Source organism: Mastomys coucha, unplaced genomic scaffold (assembly GCF_008632895.1).
Source record: "Mastomys coucha isolate ucsf_1 unplaced genomic scaffold, UCSF_Mcou_1 pScaffold20, whole genome shotgun sequence".
Lineage (NCBI taxonomy): Eukaryota > Metazoa > Chordata > Mammalia > Rodentia > Muridae > Mastomys > Mastomys coucha.
Genome location: NW_022196903.1, coordinates 142,713,069 through 142,730,965, shown reverse-complemented (window position 1 = coordinate 142,730,965; position 17,897 = coordinate 142,713,069). Strand labels below are relative to the sequence as shown.

General features: G+C 41.2%; 1 long non-coding RNA gene across 1 annotated transcript; it reads left to right on the top strand.

Moving 5' to 3' along the window:
• The first annotated feature begins 339 nt into the window (after positions 1–339).
• LOC116098442 lies at positions 340–16,582 on the top strand. The gene is made up of 4 exons (XR_004121855.1): positions 340–464; positions 11,584–11,736; positions 15,850–16,107; positions 16,227–16,582. It is a non-coding gene; the product is annotated as an uncharacterized LOC116098442 (long non-coding RNA).
• Positions 16,583–17,897: the final 1,315 nt, after the last annotated feature.

The window sequence follows — 17,897 nt, the reverse complement described above, 5'->3', positions numbered from 1 at the left end:
CATTTCTAATGGGATCTGATGATCTCTTCAGGTGTGTCTGAAGACAGCTACAGTGTACTCATATACATAAAATAAAGAAATCTTTATATATATATATATATATATATATAAGAATAGAGTAAATCTTACATCCATTCCTTTAAGGATTTCAAAATTGTAAGCTCTGAACTTGGGTAAAGATACACATATCTTTACCCAAACATAACTTTAGCCACATAACTGATGGCTTAGTGAAGGAAGTCTCTGTGGGGTGATGGGGCATTGTGACAACTAAGACTGTGACAACTAAACCTATGTCTTACCCTGGGGATGATTAGTTCATTCTCCCAGAGGGGATGGAGGAGGCCCTTTGCTATGCGGCAGGGTTAGAGCACTAGGCTTCATCTCTGCTTCTTTATAGCAGAAGCAACATGGCCAACTGCCTCATGCTCCTGCTGCCAAAATGGATTGTATCTTCTCAGAATGTAAGCCAACCTTGCTTAAACTGCTTTCTGTCAATATTTTGTCACAGCATTAAGAAAGATGAATAATATACTTTTAAAGACTAGAACTTAAGTAGAGGTCTGACTGTGTAGTCAATGAAGCTGCATACTTTCATCTGGGGCTAAATAGGATATACTAAGATATACCTAGTCCCAGTCTGTCGCTAAAGACCTGTATGATTCATAACCTTGAGAAACACTCTTTTACTCAAATTAAGATGAGCACGGTTCCTGTGAAAATAAGAGTGGGCCTACTGTCTAATACCAGATGCACTAGCAGCTCATGTGTCGTGGAGGCGTTTTCTCTTTAGCCTGAGAAATTTTCTGTAGCTTCAGGTGTACTGTTAAATATAGATCTGCTTTCTTGAGTTAAAAAGAGAAATGAAAGAACAGGTAAGTGGACTTGAAATAGCATTAGCATTTATAAGCTATCAGACGTATGTACTACCATGCTGGAAAATATGTGCCTTTCTGGTTTGAGGATTGAGACTTCTCTAGTGTCTGTCTGGGAGTGCTGTGTTCTATATCCCACTGCCAAATGAATTGTGGGAAGAAAAGGAGAGATAGGGAGTGTACCATGTCCAAGTGTCCATGGTTTTTATTTGAAATGTCCCTGAGAGGTGTATGACAGGGGCTTGGTTCAGTTGTGAGCTGATGGGCTTTGGGGATGTGATTGGGTCATGAGGGTTTTGACTTATCAGCCCATGGATTTACTGAGGGTTTGTAATCTGATTGGCACTAGTGGTAGACTGGTGGAAACTGTATCTTGTCCCTTGTTCACATCTCTCTTTGTCTCTCTGTCTCTGTCTCTGTCTCTCTCTCTCTGTCTGTTCCTCCCCCCTTCTCTCCCCCTCCCTCTCTCGACTTCCTGACTGCCACTTTCCATCATGTGTTCTCTCTGCTGTTCTGCCTTGTCTCCGTCCAAAGCAAAGGAAATGGTTGCCTGTAGACCGAAACCTCTGAACCCTGAGCCAAAGTAACGTTTCCTCTTTTAAGATGCTTTACACAGGTGCTGTCACATTGATGAACACTGATTAACAGATCAAGTGATAAATATTTCTATGTGTTTGGAATCCAGAGTTGGGGGCAGAGGGGGGATGCTCAGCCATTGTAAGTCTGACCCAGGCTCAGAGCCACTGAGGAGGCATGTGGTTTTGACAGTAAGATGAGTTTTTAATACTGCTCACTCAGGAAAGTCAGGGATCTTTGTTGACTCAGAGAGCAACATTCCAGTGGCTCACTGAGAGAATCCTGAGGGATGATGTCTGGTTTGTTATCCAGATGATCAATTTAGGTCAAACATGTGACCAATTTACTTGTGACAGTCACTTTATAAATCCATTTATCCTTAGAATTCTAGTTAACATCATTCCCAGGGGAAACTAGTTGTCAGTCAAGTACATGGCCCTTATTAGGCAGACTTTTGACTGTGCACAGTGTGGACTATTTCCCTGTGCTGCTGTCTTTAGCTAGGAAGAGTTCAATTTGCAATGTTATGAGTTAGGTAATTATCAGAGACAATATTATATTTTTAAAAGTTAATAGTCAGTATACTGTGTGCAAAATCCAGAAAGTTGATTACAAAAGCACTTGGTGATAAATATCTGTATGTTTTAAGGGCAACATTTGCATTGAGAATCACATCTCTGTTTTGCATTTATAGTAAGTGAATAAATTTGCTATTGCAAATTCTTAAGACAATTGCAGGGAGACAAGTTGAGTCATTAATCACATTGTGAAACTAAACACATCCAAAAAAGAATTACAATGAAGCTCAGTGGACCAAAATAACACATACTTGAAAACATAAAACCTGCCCAGTGAATTACTCAATCCTAGTAGTGTTTGTCCTTTTGGCCTCCATTCTGATCTAGAATAGAAAGCAACAAAGAAGGAAACAGAAGTCTATTCTGAGGATAAATGGATTTAGGATGGACAAAGTGTATTTTATGCATTGAAATTGTTTTGAAAATTAAGACAAAATTATCATTCACTTGGTGTAGGCATGGTATTCTGTTATAAAAAAAAGATTACTAAGAATTGGGTCTTTGACTGAATGAAAGCAACATTTTTACCCCTGAGAATATGTGAAATATAACAAGAAGAGCTAGGTGTGGCATGATTTGTCAGAGTAACAGATCATCGGGTAATTGTCATCAGAGAGCTCAGCCAGATGGAAACATATTCTTCCAGTTGCTAGGAAGAAGCTGCAGTGACACATTTGGGCCTTAGAAGCACACAGACACAGAGATGCTCAGCAAAGTCAGAGCTGTGTTGTTACATCTCTAATTCCTTTGAAATCCCAGGCAATTGAGGCTTTAGAGGAATAACCCCAGCAGGCCTTTCTGCTTTCATTCTTGATTTCTTTTTTCTTTCTTTCTTCTTTTTGTCTTCCATTCCTCTTCTTCCTGGTAAGAGCCTTGGGCTCATACTGCCTTTCACGTGCTTCAGTGCTGATAAATATTTTGACTCAGTACCATTAAGGACTCAACACAGCTATATGCTACTACTGCATTTTCTCTGGCCACACTTGGAATCATCAGTCTGGTGTGGTGTTACGTTCCTGTAAGCCAATCACTTGAGAGGCTGAACTAGAAGCATCACAAGTTGAAGGCCAGCTTGAGCTGCGTACTAAGACCTTGTTTCATAAAAAGAGAACAGTTTCAGCCATTTGCCTGGAAATTTCATGATGTCACTGTTTGTGTAAATGTACCACATTTCCTTTGCCTGTTCTTCTATTGAGGGACATCTTGATTGTCTCCAGTTTCTGGCTATTATGAATAAAGCTACTATGAACATAGTTGAGCAAGTGTCCTTTAGGTAGATGATTAGTAGTGATGTGCCTGGGTCTTGAGGTAAAGCAATTCCCAATTTTCAGGCAGACCACCAAATTGTAGCTTGGTCTTCTTGTAGGACTGCTAATAATGTAAGCAGGGGCTGCCTCTGACTCTTTTGGCGGCTTTTGGGACCCTTTTCTTCATACTGGGTTGCCTCCTGCAGCTTTGATATGAGGGGAGGTGCCCAGTCTTACTGCAACTTGATATACCATGTTTGGTTGATATCTATTGGTTGGTTGCCTGCCCTTTTCTGAAAGAACTGGAGGAGGAATGAATTGGAGGAGGTAGGGGGAAGGACTTGTAGAAGAAGCAGGAGGAGAAACTGTGGTTGGAATGTAAAAAATAATAATGAAAAAAGTAAAATAACAAGAGGACAGAATCATTAAGTCTCAGAGAGGCAGAATTCTTCATTGATGTTCTGTTATCCTGTCACGGATGTTGAAATGTTGGCCTAGGATGAGACAGGTAGGTCCAGAACTGAAACCTAGGCTCCCCAACTCTAAGGTCAGCATTGTCTCTTTGATCTAGAACACAGACCTTTTCCTTATGCATCAACTTGAGAACTGTGAGAACCCTCTTGGAGAGCTCATTGCTCAGCATCAGGCCTCACCCCACATGCCTGCCTCTACTGAGGTCACATGGACGCTTCATGTTACAGATTAGATTCGGGGGATTTATGTGCTAAAGCCTTTCAGTTCATACCCACTGTTTAATGGGAAAGAGTAAAAAGCAACCTAAATGAGCCATATTTTATTTAATACACATCTTGCCACATTTTCTAACCATGATTTATTAGCTCTCGGGGCCCGACCTACTCTGGAGGTAGTGAGCCCTCTGGGGTTGCAGAAGATGGTTAGGGTGCTTAAGAGTAGACTCAGGGGTCCACTTGGATGTTTCCTTTTACCTTTACTGAGCCCAGAAAGGGAATCTTTGAATTTTCTCATTAATAATCCTCACAGCCTCCATTAGACACAGCTTCCCATTTACAGGGAGATACCCATCTCTTTCTTTTTCTTTCCCTCCTCTTCCTCCTCATCTCCCTCCTCCTCTACCTTCTTCTCCTCTACCTCCTCCTCCTCATTTTTGGAGACAGTGTCTCACACTGTATAACTCATTATATAGCCCAGGTTAGTCTTGATCTTGTGGCAATTTTTCAACCTCAGCCTCCTGAGTGCTGAGATTATATGTGTGAGTGTCTGTGGCAGTGGAGGGGCCTGTCTTAACCATTTAGATTCTCTTATTCAGTGGTGTTATCTTAAAGAGAAGATGAGGAAGAGGGAGGAGGAAGGGCCAGGGAAGAGGAAGAGAGAGGAGAACTTGGAGGAGAGAAAGATATGAGGAATCTGGGAGAAGAAAATAAAGGGACACAGAGAAAGAAGGAGAGGAATGGAGAGAGGCAGAGGGGGAGGAAAAGGGGAGATATCTCTAGGGCCCTGTATTAATTAACTATGCACAAGATATCCTTTATTTCATATAAACTAAGGGCACCTCCCAAGAGGCATACTTGGGACAGGAGGATGTTTGTGGTCGCCCTGCTTGCCACCTCTAACAGGGAAATAAATTCATTCACAGTTGCCATCTTGGGAAGCATGTAGAGCTTGGATTGTCATAAAAACATTTTATTGATAACATTTAATTGGGTCTGGCTTACAGGTTCAGAGGTTCAGTCCATTATCATCAAGGCAGGAACATGGCAGCACTCAGGCAGGCATGGTGCAGGAGGAACTTGAGAGTTCTACATCTTCATCTGAAGGCTGCTTGCAGAATACTTACTTCCAGACAGCTAGCGTAAGGCTCTTAAAGCCCACACCCACAGTAACACACTTACTCCAACAGGGCCACACCTCCTAATAGTGCCACTCCCTATAGGCCAAGCATATACAAACCATTACACTTATGTTTTCATTTTTCTTACTCCCCTTTACTCCAATTCTCATTTCGTGTCTGACTTCAGTTCATTCTTTCACTTTTCCTCATCTCATTTTTAACAGTAAACTTTGTTGTTAAAACTTTCTGAATTATCCTCCAAACAATACAGCAATCAAGACCATCTTATTGTGGTTACCGTGTGTGATGCTACAACTATGTGTTTTTATAGAACAGCAGAGTTTAGAACTGGAGGGCCTTTGAGAGAGCATTACAGTCTTCCATCTGAATATCTTCTGTGTAAAGAGAAACTCATATCCTTCCCAGTCATGTGGGCTGAATTACAACTCTGAAGGCACCTTGGAACTGTAATCTTTCCTTATTTGAAACAGGAGGTGTTGAGGTGGCAATGGATTAAGAATGCAGTGATAGAAAGATGGTTCTGGGTTATCTGATTGAGCTCTGAATTTAATCACCTGTTTTGTTTGTATGTGTGTGAGTATTGTGTGTTTACAGAAGCATGTCTGTGTGTTGGTGCATGTGCACACATGTGCACCAGAATGCAGAGGTCAGGGACAACCTTGGATGTCATTCCTCAGGCCCTGCTCACCTTTAAATATTTTTTTCATGTGTTCATTCATTCATTCATTCCATATATATATTTACATTCAAGTGTCTATGTGAGCACATGCACTATTATATGCACATGCAGAAGAAAATTTCTGCAAGTTGTCTCTTTCCCTCCTAGATGGATGCTATGTTGCCTGAAACTCGGGTTGTCAGACTCAGTGGCAAGTGCCTTAACCTGTTGAGCCATCTTACTGTCCTCATTGTCCTTTGAGAGGCTCTGTCTCTGGCCTGAGCTCACAAAGTAAGCTATGCTGGCTAACCAGCAGGCCCTAGGCATTTTTGTCTTTCTGACCTCCTTAGCATTGGGAATAAAAGTGCATGGATTATACCAGGCAATCTTCCTTCCTTCCTTCCTCCCTTTCTTGGTCTGTTACAACATCTTTTAAAAATTATTTCCTTTTGTTTTAAAATTATAATGTATTTACATAATTTCTCCTTTCCTTTCCTCCCTCCAAATCTTCCCATATACCCTCTTCTCTCTCTTTAAAATTCATGGCCTCTTTTTTTTCATTAGTTGTTGTCATATGCATGTGTGTATACACATATATTCCTAAATATAACCTGTTCAGTGTGTATGTTACTTGTATATATGTTTTCAGGCAGTTTTTATGTGGGTTGTAGAATTGAACTCAGGTCCTTATGCTTCCAAGGCAAGTACTTTACTGACTGAACCATCTCTGCAACCTCATATGTGTTTGTTTAAGATAGAGGAAGAGGGGAGGCTCCACATGGGGAGAAAAGAAGGCACTATGTCCACAGAGGCAGAGACTGAGCAATATGACCACACACCAAGGACCCCACCAATCTTCAAAAGCTGAGAGATGCCAGGAATGGCTCACTGAAGTCCCTGGAAGGGTCAATTCTATGTCAGTGCCTAACTCCAGTCTTGGCCATGTTTTCAGACTTCTTGTTTCCAGCTGTGTGAAAGAAGAAACAAGTCTGCCACACAACTCCAGGTGTGTGTGGGTTTGTCACAGTAGCTCTAGGAACTAAATACACTCTAAAATCAAGCTGTCTTCCCCTACTTAGTGTAAAGCAGTTTCATATTTTCTGGACATAGAGTCTCTGGGAGATTATCTGTCTTGGACTGCCCTGTGGGCATATCTGTGGATGACTGTCTTAATAAGTTAACTAATGGGAAGACCCTGCCCTCTATGGGTGGTACCATTCCCTAGGCATATCCTAGGGGTTGCTGTGTAAGAGTAGCAATACCATGCATTTTCTCTGCACTTGACTGTGGATATATGACCAGGTGTCTCAAGTTTCTGACACTGTGATGGACTAGATCCACAATGATGGACTAGAACTTGGAATTGTGAGATAAAATAAACCTTTTCTCCCCCAAGTTGCTTTTTGCCATGTCATTTTATCACAGCAGTAGAAAAGAAACTTGAACAGGGTTTTCCTTTTGCCCAAATGGTGTCTTCTCTTAGGCAGCTATTCTTTATATAGTAAAATCCAGGGTGTCACGACTTTTCATTTCTTAATGGTCCTCTGAAAAATAACTCTTTTTCTTTCTTTCTTTCTTTCTTTCTTCTTTTTTTTTTTTTTTAACTATTCTTAGATCTAAAATCCACACAGAACTGATTCTATGTGTAGAGTGGAGTTGTTTGAGGTGGGGAGTCTATGTTTCACTGAGAATTTATTTTAAATATGGCATTTCCTCCTCCTATGCTATAGTTCTGTCTTTGTTATGAACCAGTGACTCTAAGTGCCATTTTGGGATGTATAGGAAGTTGATGCTAAGATGGAATTTGGGGTACAAGATTCATTGTGGAAAGAAAGGTATTTAGAAGAAAGTACAGAAAAATCAGGGACAGTCATATCTGTCCCCCATGAAAGGAGGCAGTGTTGTGGCCATATAAGAGGCTCAGACATATTAGAGTTGAGAAGGTCATAGACAGTTCAGTGTAGAGCTCCAGGACAAAGAGTGCCCATTGGGATAATCCTGAGATAGAGTAACAGATTCCTATTGTGGTATCACTGGCATGCACATTTATTAGGAAGGTATCCCAGGCTTGAATGCTTTAAAGAGCCTGAAGGTGCCATTGTTCAGACTCCTCATGGTGGTCCAGGAAGACCTTAGTGATAAAGGTCACACTATGGCTTCCATAGTTCGGCCTGGCATTACTTTATGTAGAGCCAGATGCCATAGTTCCCACAGGTTTCCTGAAAGGATGCTGGGAGCATGAATAAGAACCCTCATTTTTCAGGTCTTCTCTGTACCATAAAAATCATTAAATTCATAGTCATTAAATTCTTCTACTATTCCATCTTACTTGTTGCCTTTGCAGGTATGGGTAGCTTGCTTGGTGGTGTGACTCAAAACTCACTGAGTTTTAGGAGCTTTCTCCTCCTTCCAGTAGGGAATGCTTCAATTAAGAGAAAATAGCTGCACAACAGTAGTGTAGCTAATATTTAGCGCAGAGACCACATTAGCTTTTTACCATATTCTTGTCAGGCCAGGGCTGCTGTGCATGTCTATTCGTGGCTACATTAGGCAAGGATAGGCAAGTGGAAGTCCAGGGAGTCACTGAGTTCACACATGTTCTAACTACCTGGGAGCAACTGCCTCATCTTACTGATCTGGCCCAATGGACTTGACCAAGAGCTGACTCCATTTCTCAAATGATACTTCCTGAACTACGGCAGTAGTTATTGGCCAGTGAATCCTCATAGCTAGTTCCAGACCAGTCTGAGCTAGAGATTGATCCTGTTGATAAGCAAACAATCCTTAAAATATGCTAATGTCAGAAGGCAGAAATGTAGAGCCTTCCTGGCTTCCCAACCCAAATGATTTGTATAACACGTGCAATGGAAGGAGCTGGCCCAGCATCTGCTTAGGGCATTGACAGCAAGCCATTTCCCAAAACAGCACTCACGGTACTGCCTTTGCTGTGAGTGCTCACAGGTGACTCAGGACAAAGGGCTGTTTATGCAGACACAACAAGCAACAGATGTTGGGACAATGGCTAATTATTAATTGCAATAGTTTGTCTTTATAAACAAAGATCTTTGCTCATGGTGTTTTCAGGAGCCTGTTGACTTCAGTGTTCATATGTTCTGTTTTTGTGTGCTAAATACTGCATATATATGGTACTGTTAGGGAGCTATTTTCTCCTAATTGAAGCATTCCCTGCTGCAGGGAGGAGGCACCTAAGACTCAGGAAGCTTATGACTCTTAAAAGACATAGGTACAGTGAAAGCTCACAGGTCACGAAGGCTCTATCAATGTTACAAGAGCAGTAAACAGTAGCTAGTGAAGTGTCACCCATGATGGAGTGGGCTTTTTAGGGATGAAGCTGGTTTTGATCACTCACACTCTTGTTAGTAAACCCAATAAACTCTTAGGTTCATCAAACTGGACTTGTGTGGAATGTATCTTTGGTTTGTTGATGGTGCCTTATCTGGGTTAAAGAGGAAAAGTGGCCTAGAAAAGTGAGCAGAAACTGGTTTAAAGACCCAGACTGGCTCAGTGCTGTCTATGACTAGACTCTGTTCACATATGAGAGCAATAAATACGATCAGAACGTGGAATAATGGACCAGACATAAAGTAAAAACTGATTAATCCTTTTGTTTCTTTCAAAATTGCATGTTCTACTTTAACTGAAATTGTATTAAATGATCAGGAGAATACACCTCCTCCTGCCTACTGGAGGTACTTTTTAAATCTCTGTAAATAATTAGTTGGATCTGTATAGCAACTTCTCTTTATTATTACTCAAGATTGCCTTTATCATATGTCTAAGATCCACTATTTTCTAATTAACTACTATTATCTTTATAAGTAAAAATAACGATCATAGCTTTTATTCTAAAATTACAAGACACTGGATGGTTTAAGCAGCAAGCATCCTTTCTCTTTCCTACCATGTTGTTCTAAATTTGCATTTTCCTCCCTCTTCTTTTATATCGCTAGTGTTCTGAATGTAGAATTCTTTGATGGGTAACAAAGAAAGTTAGCATGCTATTCTTCAAATTAGAAAGACAGAGTGATGTAGCCTATACATTATATTTAGAGCTACTGAATTCTAAGCACAGTTATGCTGTGGGAAGAGTTATTTGTCTAGAAAGTAAGTGTGGATGTTTTGACTATGTGACCTGCATTGGATCATATGACAAGGTAGTGGTAGGAAGCCAATGCCACTCTACCTGCAGATAAGTAACGCTGAGCCAGCTGAATCCAGAGAGGCTTTATGAGGACACGTGGGGTTAGCATTTGTAAAGAACATATTTTCAAATCTAAACCTCCACTTTCCTCCAACAGCTTGGACATGTACCTGTGATTGTGAAGTCATCCTGGTTCCCCCTTTTCTTTCTCCCACGTCAACTTTCTCTCAGTTCATACACAGAAGGCATACCTCTCCCTAGAAGTATTATGCTACAAATATGAGAACCATGGAGCACGCCAGCATTGATTCTGGAACCTAGGAGCCAGGACACCTCTCTGCACCAAGACAGGAACTACTTAGCACAGCTCAGTGTTTCCTTATCCATGCTTGCTTCTACACAGGGCAAGGCTCAGAACCTACATCAGCTTTGGTAATAATGGACTATGTTAGGGAGTTAGTTGTTACAGGGATTCTCAGAGATGGATGGCTCAGGCCTGCCATCCCATTTACTTTGGAGGAAGAATCCAAGTTCAAGGCCAGCTTGAGCCACAGAGCAAGTTCAAAGCCAACCTGGGCAGCATAGTTGATCCTGTCTGAAAATAAGAAAATACAAAGAAAGTTTGTTATATAGCTCAGTGATAGAGCTATCATCATGTGCCTAGAATGTACATGGTTCTGGGTTTGATCTCCAGCAAACACACACACACACACACACACACACACACACACACACACACACACATACACACACACACACCACACACACACACATACCACACACACACACATACACACACACACATACACACACACACATACACACACACACACACCACACACACACATACACCACACACACACACATACACACACACACACACCACACACACACACACACACACATACACACACACACACACATACACACACACACACCACACACACACACGCACATCCACCTGCCCACATGTCTATTTGTTTGTTCATCTGTTTATCCATTTCTCTTTCTTTCCCACTAAAGAGAAATCAATCTTGTTTGGCCACGATTCTATAAAGTCTAGGGACTTTAGTTAGCTAAGTTAAAGGTAGTTATTTCCCATAAGTAAAGTGAGTTAATTCGCAGCTTTAAGACTTTGTTGAAAACACAGTCAAAGCTGGGAGACAGTTTTCGCGACTCTCTCATGGTCATATGTATTTCAAGTTATTTTGAACAAAGGGCAGGTTTAAACAGAAAACATCCTTGGAAGCCAGAGGTAGTGCATCCCTTAGGAAAGGTTAGAGGCACACCTCCCTTTGCTGAATTGCCCATTGAATAGGCAGCTTTTAGCAAAAAGCTGAGAGAAATTTGCACCCCAGGGGACTTCTCAGACCAGGAGAAGGAACTCACCCTAAGAATAGGGCAGTGTGGTAGATTCTAGCTATGTATGTTTAGCAAAATAGACTGTTGAGTTGTTGGCCTATGTGTCAACAAATAGATGCTTGAATACAGGTCATTATTCAATTTGGGGCGGAGGGGGTCAGTATAGGAAATGTAGAGAGTTTAAAAGATTCAATACAGTATTTCACTTTATTTTCACTGGTTCATATGAGCAACAGATAATGACAAAACTTAAGATTGGAGTCTGTGCTTCATGTATTCTCTTTGTAACAACAGATAAAAACAACCAAGGATACAAGAATCAGTGCCTCATACCTGCTTCCTGAAAAAAAAAATCCTCTCAAATGTTCAGATCAGCCTGCTATGGTCTGAATGTTGACTCTTGAGAAATGAGTGCGTCAAAACTGAACTTCTCAAGTTTACTTGGAGGTGAGATCTTGGGGAAAGCGATCAAGTCTTGAGGGTAGAGGTGATGGGTGGGATTGGCTGAGATGGCTTAGAGGTTAAGAGCAGACGGCCTGGGTTTAATTCTCTGCACACACAGCAGCTCACAGCTGTCTATAAGTCCAGTTCCAGGGAATCTGATACCCTCTTTGGAACTCCTTGGATACCAGGCACACACATGGTGCAAATACACATATGCAGGCAAAACATACACATAAAAAGGCTTTAAAGAGCATGAGGACACAATGAGAAGGTATTATCTGTGAGAGAGTAGACCTCACCACACAGTGACTTCTAAGACTCTAAATCTCTCTTATGTGTAAGTTACCTGTCTATAGAATTTTTTATAGCAATGTAAATGGATAAGTAAAAAGCTACAACCATCATATTAAAAGGTGTATATCTTATTTTTATCAAGATCTTAATGCATTTACATATCAGTTATAATTGTAATGACAACTTAGTCTCCAATAAATTTTAATACTTTATGACTTTTCCTATAGAGATAAATCAGCTTGTATATATATTTTCATGTAGAGAAATGATTTAATAAACAAAAAGATTTCATGCATGGAAAGGTAGAAAGGAAGGTATTATACTAAGATAAAGCAATGTGAAGGGACATTGTTTATGTGGTGTCTTAGGGTTACTATTGCTGTGATACAGCACCATGACCAAAGGGACTTGGGAAGGAAAGGGTGTAATTGGCTCATACTTTCATATTACTGTTCATTGTCAAAGGAAGTCAGGACAGAAACTCCAACAGGGCAGGAACCTAGAAGCAGGAGCTGATGCAGAGGCCATGGAGGCCTGCTTTATTATAGAACCCAGGACCACCAGCCCAGGGGTGGAACCACCAATGGGCTGAACCCTTCCCTATTAATCACTAATTAAGAAAATGCCCTAGAAGCTTACCTGCAGCCTGATCTTATGGAGGTGTTTTCTCAATTGAGATTCCCTCCTTTCAGATGATTTTAGTTTGTGTCAAGTTGACAGAAAACTGTCCAGCACTTGTGGGTTCCAGGAGAAGAGAGGCTATAAAATGAGGTTGCTCACATTTATATAAATAGAAGATTGAAGGCTCCGGTTGTTCTGTGTAGATACCACTGGGCTTGCATGTTGACAGTAGTCTTGTTAGTAGTAGTAGTCTTGAGTAAACCATACTCAAAGAATTATAAACTATGCACAAATGGAAAAGCAGAAAGAGCTTTATTTAAAGAGTCAGTGCAAAATGGGCTAGTGTACTCAAGAGTACTGGTGACTGTTCAAGTCTTTCTCTTGTTGGGTCTCAAAGAAGAAATAAGTTGTTTGCTAACTATTTGGGGTTACCTGCTTGGATTGGTGGTCTTGGGTCATGTAAGCCTTTCCTGAACATAGTTACAATGATACCAGTTTTAACAACTTGTGTGCCTGATCATGCTTAGGGAATAAGGTAGTTAAAAGGAGAATTCTCCTAAAAGTTCACTCAGTAGACACAGTTTGTGTCCCAAACTGGTTCAGGCTGGACTGGCCTCTTGACTCTAGTTCTTGGATGTGTTACAAGACATTTCTGAATGGAAAGTAATCACAAGAGATGAGTTGCTAAGGTACCACCAAGAAGAAGTCAATTGTTTGTATTCAGCCGAGGGCAAGTTAGGGTCACAGTAAAGTGGAGGTGTGTATACACTCATAGGCAAGGCAAGGTCCCAGTGAAGTGGGAGGGTATGTAGATGAAGGCAGGTAAGGGTTCCATGTTAGGAGACACATTGTTGGGAAAGGGACTTGTGAAATGGAAGCCAAATGGAGTCCCTGGTTTCCAGCTACACTTATGCTTGCCAGCCTCACCCGGAAAGAGTTACATCACTGTTTCATGTTGTTATGCCAGTCCCTGCAGTGGTCTCCTTTTAATGAATTGAAATTATGATGAAAATGTTAATATGTCAAACTTTAAAACCTAGCACACAGTTAAAACATTTCAGGAAATACATGAGGAGAAAAATTCAAAGGGGGTGATTATAAATTTGATAGTGTCCAGTGGAATTTTGTGTAGGCAGTATCCTCCCTTTTTTTTCCCTATGAAAAATCTGTGCTAACAATTCATACATGCCAAATAAAAGAAATCCCTTCAATATGGGTTTTATTAGGGTTGCAAAAAAAATTACAGAGTGTATTGAGTCACAGGTCTAAAGGCCAGAAATAAAAAGTACACTCTTTGTGGAGCTATCTTTCCTCTGAAGGTGCCAGAGAGGTAAATGTGTCATGCCTGGTCCTTCAGCCACAGACAGGCAGGCAAACACTCCATGAATTTTAGATGTGATATTTCAATTATGTAACTACCTCTCTGGGTGCCATCTTATCTCTACGAACATCTGTATCTAAGTTTTGTAAAAACACAATCATTAAACCAGAGTCCATTTAACCATCGTGGGTGCTTTAGTTTAATGTAATTAAGCCTTTAATGAACCAAATTTCAAATAAGATAATAGTTTGAGGTGCTTACAGTTTGAGTTTTAACATGTATTTTGGGAGATAAACTGTTTACCCTGGAACCTCTACCTTAAGTTTTCCCAACAAATTGTTAGCAAAGCCAACCAGGTGGAAAGTGTAAAATGCTTAGCATCTAAGCAAAAGTAGGAAATCATACTATGGAAAATGGCAGTCACATCAGAGATCTGCAGTTCTGTGCCGTTTACTCCTAGATGGAATGTTAGCAAAATAAAATTTTGTGGGGATTAAAGAAAAAAGAAAACCTGTGCTAAGACATTTTGACGATTACTTTCCTAGGCCAATGCTTGTGAAGAGGGAATACATTAAACAAATGATCATTAATATGATCACAAACTGATACAATTTAGACTGGGTTATGCAAAGGAGACTGCTCTATTACTAAAGGGGCTTTTGGAGAAGGTTCTAATATATGTGGGCACTACCTGAGAAGAATCCATAGTTTGAATAAAGATGGCCCCATAGATTGGTAGGGAGTGGCACAATTAGGAGATGTGGCCTTGTTGGGGTAAGTGTGGATTTGTTGGAGGAAGTGTGTCACTAGGGAATGGGCCTTGAGGTCTCAGAAACTCAAGTCAGGTCTAGTGGCTCACAGTCACTTCCTGCTGCTTATGGGTCCAGATGTAGGACTCTGAGCTATCTCTCCAGCACCATGTCAGCCTGCGTGCTGCCATGTTTCCCCCCTTGAGGGTAAACCACTGAACTATAAGCTAGCCCCAACTGAATGTTTTCCTTAATAGGAGTTGCCTGTGGTGTGGTGTCTCTTCACTGCAATAGAAACCCTGATTAAGATACCATGGAAACATAATAAAGAGGCAAGGTATCAGGAGATGTGAAGCCAGACTCAGCTGAGTGTGTTGGGAGAAGACCTCTGTAGGAGGGTGGGAGAGGGAGAGAAAGGTAAGGCAGTGTGCCTGAGAAATCAGATTACACCATGAAGTGAAACACCAGAGACTCATTTAAGCAGACCCCTGATCAAGTTTCTGAGGAGGCAGCCATGAAGTAGCACATCAAAGGAGCATGTGAGATGCAATACAACAACAGAAGCATGAAATTAAAGTATTATTTTTGGATTTTGAGACAGGATCCTGCACTGTAGCCAGATTGGTGTAGAACTAACAGTAATCTTTCTGTGTTAGCCTCCTGAATGCTGGTATAATTAAGTCAACTGTAATGTACTTATCTACAGATTTATTGGATAATCAGAGTAAGCTCCAAACAGTTCTTGTTTAAACCTTAAGTTAATCAGATGGTACCGACAAGCCACACAAGGACATTTATTGCTTTGGGCTCCGTAACCCTGGTTTGAAAGATACCAACAAACCCTGTGATTTTTATAAGTGCTTCCATTTAATACGATGATTAATGAGAATTCTTTACATTTACAGGCAATAAAGACAAGTAGGCCATTGTAAAATAACCACAAATTCTTCCCTTACCACAAAGATGATGTCTTTACTTTCCTAGACTTTACATTTCTGCCAGCCTGTGCTTTGCTCAGTCCAGTAAAATGCAATAGAGGTAAAGATGGGGCTGGAGGCATAGCTCAGTGGTAGTCCTCACGTCTCATCTGCAAGGCCCTGAGTTCACTTTTCCTCATGTCTCACCTGCTAGGTCCTGAGTTCACTTCTCAGCACCATCCGGGAGAAGAAGCAGAAGGATGGGAAGCCTAGGGTGTAAGGATTCTATGCCTCTTCTTCTCTTTGATCCCTGACATTTCCACATGAACAAGTCCAGCTCTCCTGCTAGAGGGTGAGAAGATAAGAGGCCAAGTGGAGCAAAGATGGATGACCCACCACGAGGACTCAGACCTGTTAGAGAGGCTACCTGAAGTCAGCAGTGGTGATCTTGCAGCAGTCCAAAGATGCACAAGTGAGCCAGGATGAGACAGAGGAGCTGCCCTGCAGAACTCAGCCCCAGCTGATGACCCATGCAGTGCTGTACTAGGAATACCCTTCATCTTTTTTTTTTTTTTTTTTTTAAATCTTTAGAGCCATCAAGCACCGAGGTGGCTCATTATCTAGGAAAAGCTCACAGGTCCCCGAAGTTCAGGATGAAAATCTTATCCACTGGCACACAACTAACTAGCACTCTGAAACATTATGAGGATACGCTTGGCAGGGTAAGACATCCCTCAGCTTTACTCATACTCACCGAGCTGTTCAGTTTTACAGGAGCTAATAAGAGAAAGCTAGAATTGTAAAAATACTTAGGTAATATAGGGAGAAGGGGCCCAGGAAAGAACAGCCTGCCCCTGAGCTCTTGAGACTTGAAAATCCCCACCCCTATGACTAAGTGTTAAAGGTCAAACGATACTTCTGGCTGCTTTGTACTTTTCCACTACCTCACTGCATGTGTTAAAACAACCCTAAAAAAACCCTCCTCTCCTCCTAACACTTTGCTGTCTCTCTTCTTGTTCAAACGCAACAGCCATACTATTTCTCCCTAACAAATCTCTTGTGTGAGGTTTGTTGTGCAGTGTGACTTTGTGTATTCCGGCGCTAGATAAGGCCTTACAGGTATAGTATGGTATTTATGACATAGTTATGTTTTATGACAAAACATCCTGAGGAGAGGCAACACATACATCTACTAGCCCCAGATAGGGAAGCCATGACAGACTAAAGTGTGGCTACTTACTACCAAAGTCCAGCTTTGTAAACCATGAATTTTACTGGGGTACTTACAGGAGCAGAAATGACTCAAAGACAGCTGCATCACCTGGAGCACACTGCTCAGCCTGCAGGCAGCTTAACAGGTTGCAGAGTGTCCTTTCCAGGTGCTCCAGCTACTCTATAAATCCCTACCAGACAGCTGGGCTAGTTTCTGCTTCTTTCAGGCAGCTGGTCTGGTCTCAGTCTTTTTTGCAACTTTGTCTGAGAATCTTTGCAGCTTGGCCTATGTGAGAGGGGCTCTCAGTTTTTATTGCTTACTCTGGAGGGGCCCAGTGAAAGTGGTCAGTTTCAGGAACTTGCTGAAACTATTTTGAGTTGTTTACCTTACTGTTTAAAGAGTTTGCCTTCAAGATGGAATATTTACAATCTCAGAGGAAACTGTAACACAACAAATTATAAAAATTTAGACAATTTGGAGAAAACATAGGGGTTTTTCTGATTAACAGCATGCAAATTCCTTCAGCTTAGTGGTTCTCAACCTATGGATCACAGCCTCTTTGGGTGTGTGTGTGCTGAAACCCTTTCACAGGGGTTGCCTAAGACCATTGGAAACCCACAGATATATTTACAATTTGTAACAGTAGCAAAATTACTTACGAAGTAGTAGCAAAAATAATTTTACGCTTGGGGGGCACAACAACATGAAGGATTGTGTTAAAGGGTGGCAGCATTAGGAAGGTTGCAAATCACTGCTTTAGTTGTTTTATTATTACCATTTTTTATGTAATCCATTATGACCTCAGATTAGTGATCCTCCTGCCTCAGCCACTTGAGGCTGGAATTATGCCATGATGCTTGATGAAAAATACATTCTTAAAAATGTTTGGAGCCAGGTGAGATGATACATGTCTGTAATCCCAGCACTGGGAGGCAGCGGTAGGAGATTTGCAAATTTGAAGTATGAAAAACTTAAGGAGAGAGAGATAGAGAGAGAGAGAGGGGGGGGGGAGAGAGAGAGGAGAGAAATACCTTAATACAAAGCTTCTA